Source organism: Marmota flaviventris, chromosome X, assembly GCF_047511675.1.
Source record: "Marmota flaviventris isolate mMarFla1 chromosome X, mMarFla1.hap1, whole genome shotgun sequence".
Taxonomy (NCBI): Eukaryota; Metazoa; Chordata; class Mammalia; order Rodentia; family Sciuridae; genus Marmota; species Marmota flaviventris.
In genome coordinates this window covers 60,139,626-60,148,143 of record NC_092518.1, presented here as the reverse complement: position 1 = coordinate 60,148,143, position 8,518 = coordinate 60,139,626, and the positions used below count along the sequence as shown (strand labels likewise).

At 35.6% G+C, this 8,518-nt stretch overlaps 1 pseudogene; it reads left to right on the top strand.

The window, feature by feature from the left end:
* The first annotated feature begins 3,141 nt into the window (after window positions 1–3,141).
* LOC114093146 (ATP-dependent RNA helicase DDX19B pseudogene) lies at window positions 3,142–4,422 on the top strand (annotated as a pseudogene).
* Window positions 4,423–8,518: the final 4,096 nt, after the last annotated feature.

The window sequence follows — 8,518 nt, the reverse complement described above, 5'->3', positions numbered from 1 at the left end:
AAATTGTGTGATTCCACTTATGAGACATTCTGGAAAAATCATAGCTGTATAGAGAGAAACCAGCTAAGTTGTTACTAGGAGATGTGGGGGCCTTAACAATAAATGAATAAGAGTAAACTTTTAGGGTTAATGACTATATTATACAGGTAAGCTTTGGTGGTGTTGATATGACTGCATATGTTAGTCAAAATTAATAGAACTATATTCTTAAAAAGGATGATAGTTTTATATGTGTAAATCATACTTCAATAACAAAAATATATAAAATCCAAAATAAGGATATTTATAATAGATATAATTTTAAAAGAATTTTAAAAGTAAACTCAAATGTAGATTTATGAAATTGAATTGGATTTATAAAGCACATAAGGCTTTTTAATTTATAATATAATATTATTTATAATCATTTGATGAAAAATTTTAAAATCTTGAATAAATGGTCAAGATTGAACAATATAAGATCTGGTTAAATAAACTATGGCAAATTTACATACCAAAATACTATTTAATCAATAAAAATAATAATGCATAAACAATTTTGTGACATGATCTCACTAATATAAAATGGAGATATATATATATATATATATATATATATATATATATATATATATATATATATATATATACTGGTAGTATTGCTAATAGCAATGGTCATCTCAGGGTATATTTGACTTTTGCTTCATCTTTGTGATTTTTTTTTGTTTGTTTCTAAGTTTTCTGGATGTTGACATTGTGTAATTTTTGTAAATCATAAAGGCTATTGAAATAATTTGGTGATATCAGAAAATAAATGCATGCTAAATGCCTAACAAAATTATGTCAAAAGAACACATGAGATAGCTTTAGGGATTTCTTGCTGGCAAACATTGGGCAATTTTATCATGAAAAAGAACAGTAATAACAGCATAAATAACCATTTAATTTTCACAGAAATATGAGTTAATATTGCTACTCTTTAAAAAGTTAGATAAAGTAAAGGAAGGCAATTTGTTAAACATGTATATATGGTTGTAGGATATACTTCTTTACAAAAGATAGTCTATGAATAAATATTGAGGGAATAGTAATAAATCCCAATTCTGCCTTAACTCTGTGATTAATTCAACCATTTGTTATCATTAACAGATTCTAATAGATATTATTAATTATCACTAATAGAAACTATCACCTATAGCATCTATTATAATAGAAGCTTTTTTCTCTTTTATGTATTTATTAGTACATTATAGTTACATATAAAATGGGGTTCATTCTGACAGAGTCAAATTTGTTTTTAATATAATTTGCTCCATTTTAGTCTCTGATACTTTCCATTTCCCTTTCCTCCTCCTTCCCTCTGTTCCCTTCCTCTACTCAACTGGTGTTACTCCTTTATGTAGTTTTTTGAATTGGTATTTTAAAGATTTACATAAAGGTAAAATTTACTGTGGTATATATATATATATATATATATATATATATATATATATATATATCATGCTTAGATCATTTTCTCATTTTCATTCTACCATTCCTCCATTTTTCTAACACTCCTCCCTCCGTTTCAAGACTCTTCCTCTACTCCACTGATGTCCCCTCAATTTTTGTGGAATATGCCCCCCTTTTCCCTCTTATTTTGGTCTAGCTTCAGCATATGAGAGAAAACATTTGACCTTTGACTTTGTAAGTCTGGCTTAGTCCACTTATTATGATAGTTTCTAGTTCTACTCATTTATCTGTAAATGTCATAATTTCATTCTTCTTTATGGCTGAGTAAAACTGCATTGTGTATGTATACCACATTTTCTTTAACCATTCATCTGTTGACAAGCGCCTGGATTGATTCCATAACTGGGCTATTGTGAACTGTGCTGCTATAAACATTGATGTGGTTGTATACATATAGTATTTTAATTTTAGAACCCTTGGATATATAGTAAAAAGTGGGATAGCAAGATCATATAATGATTCCATTCTTAGATTTTTTTAAGAATCTCCATACTTTTTTCCAAAGTGGTTGTACTAATTTTCAGTGATCAACTGATAAATTTAGTATTATAAGTAGAGGGACTTGCTAATATTATGTCTTTCTGGTTGTAATTAAATTCTAAATACAAAAAATACCAGTGAAGTATACTTGCCAAGCATGATTAACTAGCATATAGTCATAAAGGGATAATCAGAATAAATAATCAGTAGAATCAGTGACATTTTGCCAGACAACTAGTTGATCTTGACTTCGTAGATAGTGTAAGCTAATTTAAAATGAGTGGGGGAAGGGAGGGAAAGAACAGAAGTTCAGTAGATTAGACAAAGGGGAATAAAAGGAAGGGAGGGGGATAGGAAAAGGAAAGACAGTGGAATGATTCTGACATGACTTTCCTTTGTACATATATGAATACATCACATTGAATCTCACCATCATGTACAACCACAAGACTAGGATTCTAATTATAATAAGATATACTCCATGTTTGTATAAATATGTCAAAATTTACTCTACTATAATGTGTAAATAAAAAGAAAAACAAATTTAAGAATGAGTGAGTGAATCAGAAGAATTGTCCTAGATTAAAATGACTAAAAAGACATAAGCAAATGTATTTAAGAACTTCAATTATGTCGAAGGTTAAACATATTGTATTTGGGAGATAATTGTGGAATTATGAATATGGACTGTATATTAGATGATATTATTGAATTAATTATAATTGTCATAGATGTGATGGTGATCTTGTGGTTATATAATGAACATCAAGGAAAATTATTTCTTTTTTTTTTTTTTGAGAGAGAGAGATAGATTTTTAATATTTATTTTTCGGTTTTCGGTGGACACAACATCTTTATTTTATTTTTATGTGGTGCTGAGGATCGAACCCAGTGCCCCAAGCATGCCAGGCGAGCGTGTTACGGCTTGAGCCACATCCCCAGCCCAAGGAAAATTATTTCTAAGTGGTATATGTAGGATTATTTTGGTATAATAAGTTGTGATGTTTGAAATTAACTTTTAAATGGTTTAGCAAAAGCTAAACATAGATCCTGCTGTGCCTGCCAGGGCACCCACCAGCAGCCACATCCCACCCATGCTGGGGACCATGGCCACCAACTTGTGGCCCTGTTCGTGGATGAGCAGGAAGCAGCAGCCTAATCTGTGCTGTTGTTAAGACCAATACTAATGCAGATAAGACAGATGAAGAAGAGAAAGAAGACAGAGCTGCCCAGTCTTTACTCAACAAGCTTATCCAAAGCAAACTTGTGGATAACACTAAACAAGTGGAAGTCCTGCAAAGGAATCTGAACTTCGTGGCTCTACTCAGTGAAGTCTTTTGAAGAGCTTCACCTAAAACCACAGCTTCTCCAAGGAGTCTATGCCATGGGTTTCAACTGTCCATCTAAAATCCAAGAGAATTCATTGCCTTTGATGTTTCCTGAACCCCCACAGAACTTAATTGCCCAGCCTCAGTCTGGTACTGGTAAAAGAGCCAAATAGAACCTTCAAAGAGATACCCCCAAATTTTTGTGCCTCTCCCCCATGTATGAGCTCACCCTTCAAACAGGAAAAGTAATTAACAAGTGGAAAAATTTTATCCTGAACTGAAGCTAACTTATGCTGTTTGTGGCAATAAATTTGAAAGAGATCCCAAGATCTGTGAGAAGATTGTCATTGGTACCCCAAGGACCATCCTGGACTGGGGCTCCAAATTGACACAAAAAGAATCAAGATATTTGTTCTGGATGAGGCTGACATGATGATAGCCACTCAGGGCCACCAAGATCAGAGCATCCATATCCAGAGGATGCTGCCCAAGAACTGTCAGATGTTGCTTTTCTCTGCCACCTTTGAAGTCTCTATGTTGAAATTTGCTCAGAAAGTAGTTATGAGCAACATTATCAAACTAAAGTGTGAGCAGGAGATTTTGGACATCATCAAGCAGTACTATGACCTGTGCAGTAACAGAGATGAGAAGTTGTAGACCTTGTGCAGCCTGTATGGGGCCATCACCATCGCTCAAGCCATGATCTTTTGCCATATCTGTAAAATAGCTAGTTGATTGGCAGCAGAGTTCTCAAAAGAAGGCCCCCAAGTGGCCCTGTTGAGTGGAGAAATAATGGTGGAGCAGAGAACTGCTGTTATTGAGTGCTTCTGAGAGGGTAAAGAGAAGGTTCTGGTGACCCCCAAGGTGTAAGCTTGTGGTATCAATGTTGACCAAGTGTCTGTTGTTATCAACTTCAATTTTCCTCTGGACAAGGATGGGAACCCAGACAACACTACCTACTTGTACTGGGTCAGGTACACTGGTCACTTTGGCATGAGGGGACTGACTGTGAACATATCAAGCACAGCATAAACATCCTGAATAGAATCCAGGAGCATTTTAATAAGAGATAGAAAGATTAGACATGGATGATTTGGACGAGATTGAGAAAATAGCCAGCTGAGAAGCTCTACCAGCCCTTGGCACTGCCCTGCATGGGTGACAACTACTTTCACAGCAGAGGCCTCAACCATCACTACAAAGATGTAGACATGAGGAAAAAACTACCTACCTCACTTTACATTAGGTTTGGACTTGACAAAATTTTTTGTCAATGATAAGGGATGGTAGAAATTTTTTGCACCACTGTAGAAGATTAGGTGTGAATACACAGAAATTTACCTTTTGGAAATTCTGTCAGTGTTTTAGCCAGCACTTCTCTCATCATTACCCTAATCTAGACATTGTGGCTAATTACTTACCAGGATCCCCTGCTGAAATTTCTGCCTGTTCTCTGGCTTGGAGAGTGGAGGGCAGCCTCCAATTCCTGTAGAAATGACAGAATAGAAGTGAAGAGGGAATACAGAGGGAGAGGACACCCACAGTAAATAGGTGTTACACCTGTGATGTCTGGAGGCCACCATGAGGAAGCAGAGGAGACCTGTGACCTGCTGCTTTGGACTGAGTTGGTATGGAATAGCTCATCTGCATATTGCCAGCCCCTCTGTCCTAATGTCCACAATAGGAAGGTATTTGCTGTGATGGACAAAAATGCCAGGCTCTGGGCCTTTCTATGCAGGCTTGTGTCTCAGGACCATCATTGGCTCTTTTCACCAGGTTTGATGTGGGTGTAGTATACATTGGATTATTGGTGGATCCTTTGCTTGTGCTTGGGCAAGTCCTATGGAGAAGTCCCCGCAAAATTGTCACAAAATTTGGTTTCACTGGCACTTACAGCATCTTTTTTGTGTTGTTTTTCTTAATCCTCAGCCCAAGCAAATAAAAAGTGGCCTGGGATTTGGATTCTCAGTGAAAATTGTGGGTTCAACTTTCTAATGGCCACCTTCAAGGCAGCTTCAGTGATAGTCACAAATTCTTTCTTTGCCTCAAGGTCCCAGAAGTTTTGTCAGATCTGGGGAAAGATTACAGATATTTGGCATCTTAATTGTAAAGAGGTTCTGAACATCTGTGTTCACAGTGCTTGGAATATACAAACAGGTTCAACTGAGGGACTAGATGGATTACAACTATTCATCTGTCCAAGGCATGAGTAATTGCCAAGACCAAACTTCCTCACACCTGGCCAAGGCTCTTGGGACCCAGAGTGACAGAATAAAGATGATCTCAGTTGCAAGAGCAATCTGAGACCCCCAACCAAAAGGAGTCTTCTTCAGCTCTTTGGCCTTGATATAGAATGCACTTTATCTAGGACCTAGAAGAGGAGTTTTATTTATTATTATTATTATTATTATTATTATTATTATTGTTATTTTTATCATTATGGTTCTGGGGATCAAACCCTAGGCAAGTGCTCTACCACTGAGCCTTGCTAGAAGTCTTTTATGTGATTAGAACTATTCTAATCCCAGATCTTCTTTGAGTTGTCTCTGTTTTAAGGCTGTCACCTAGAAAGGGAGGTTGCCTAATATCAGCCTCCTGGTACTTTCCTTAATCTGACATGGTAGAGAGACTGACAGACTGCCAATTCTGATACATTCGCCAGTGAATTCTTGATGGTGTAATTTTCTGTATGCTCCTGGTCAACATTGACCCATAGTAGGAGTCTCGTGAGAAGAAAAGAAATGCTATAGTATCCTGGAGATCTGTGGACCAACTTTGAAATAATTCAAAAAAGGACAATAATTAAAGAAATAAATAGAGTCCTTACTAGTCTGTAGGCCAACTCCACTCCTCACAACAGGTATGACTCATCTATTATTGCAGCCATAAGTCTGAGAAGGAAAGGGAAGTGGTGTGCAGCTGACTCTTCAATAGTAGGAGTAAATAGGTTTCTGGTGGAAGTGTAGATCAACAGTTCTTAATCTGAGGTATTAGATCTCTGAAAATTCACTGGATATGTTTCATAGAGTCTATGAAATATATGCATTAGTTTGAATTTAAATGCATTTTCTTGGGGAGACTCCCAAAGGATTATGCATCTTTTAAAAAACCAAGACACCTTCTATTGTTGATGGTTCTGGAACATCACCCCAGTATCACTGTGGGTCATATCCCTTCACAGTCCATTTTCATTCCTGCCAGTTCCTGTATCCAGGGCTCAGTGGTGCACAACTGCTTCTGTGACCTTGTACAGTCTGGAAACCTCAGAGATGTAAAAATGTATTGAACTTAGTTAATCTTGGTCCCCTGGGATTTTTTACTGATTTTATTTATGGAAAGATAAACTGTGCCCTAAAAGAGAGAAACTCAGGAAAAGAAAATTTTGGTGTGGTAGAAAATTCTGGATTCTCATTATCTATAAACAGTGAATTTTCTTAGGATTTTTTGTGCCATCCATTGACTGTATGCATAAGAACAAATCACTTGTTGATGTATTCTTTATTGATGTTAACTAAACTTAATTATATATATTTAACTTTCTTTTCTTCTCAAAAGAAAGTTAAATATATATACCCAATATATAGAGAAGGGTATGGAGAAAGTGAGAGGATAAGTAAACAAGTAAAAGAAAGAAAGAATGAGGGTACAAAGTAATTAAAATGCTATCAATTAATGAATATAAGAATTTGGGTGAAGAGATGTTCAGTGTATGACTACTTTTCTACATATTTCAAACTTTTTTCAGAATAAAAATTATGAAAACAATCATTTGACACTTTACATGAAAAAATATTAAAGCTATTCTGTTAACCAGAGTTTATCTGTGTGCCCCTACAAATTATATGGAGTAGGGATGGCTGCTTAAATACAGCCCTTGCTGACAGCAAAGAGGCATTCAATGACAACTTATACCATTTTACAAAATGAAGATGCAGATACATTGGAAATATTATGTATATTCTTTAATTATAAAAATTAAGCCTGTCACAGTGGTATATACCTTCAATCCCAGGTACTCACGAGGCTATGGTAAGAAGACTACAAGTTTGAGGTCAGCCTCTGCAACTTATCAAGATCCTGTATCAAAATAAAAAAAACAGATAAAATAAAATTATAAGGGCTGGTGATATAGCTCACTGAGGAAGACTGTCCCTGAGTTTAATCCTAGTATTATAAAAATACAAGTTAGGGGCTGGGGTTGTGGCTCAGTGGTAGAATGCTTGCCTAGCATGTGTGAGGCACTCGGTTTGATTCACAGCACCACATGTAAGCAAATAATAAAGGCCCATCTATAAATAATAAAAAATATTTTTAAAATAAAATAAATAAAAATAGAAGTTAATGTGTTTCACTGTGACATTTCTATATATTCTTACATATTGTGCTTATATGTATCCACCCTCCTTACTACACTTACTTAATGTGATATTTGGCTTAACATGATATCCTCCAGTTCTATCCATCTTCCTGCAAATGATGTGGTTTCATTCTTCTTTATATTACTCTATTTTTATATCTGCCACATGTTATTTTTCCATTAATCTGATGATGAGCACACAGGCTGAATTCACCTTGGATATTGTAAATAGCACTGCAGTAATCATGGGTATGTAAGTATATCTTTTGTGTTTTTGACAGCAGAATATTAGAGTTAGCCTTCAGTCCATTTTCCTCCAGTCTTGACAACAGTGTGCTATCAGCAAGAATATAGGAGTGAAATATGCTGAGGTCCCTAATAGGTACAGTGTCCAAAACAGTTGTGTTATTACTGTCTGCTGTTGCTATGGGGAAAATGTACAAGAGGGGAACTTCTGCCCCGTCAGACATGCCTACCTGGGGCTGAGTCATTGGCTGAGCACTTTAATTTCCCATATTCTTCAAGTTGAAGTGTTTGCAAGGTTTGAGTGAGAATAGGTCATGGCATAATTTCTTTTAACTGGGCTATGGGTGTATTTCAGCAATAAAGTCCCCACCCAACATGCTTAAGGTGCCAGGCTTGATCCCCAGATCCACTCAGAAGGAAGAAAACAAATAGTAATACCCATAACATCAAAAAAGATCATACATAAAAATACAGTAGCAATTAAAAATAAAAACAACCACAACACTAATAACAATAGAAAAGAGAAAATACAGAAAAAAGTAAAAGTTAAAAAGTAATAAAAAAGGGTAAAATGGGGGAATAGAAGCAAAAAAATCCTATTAAGGTACAAGTCAAA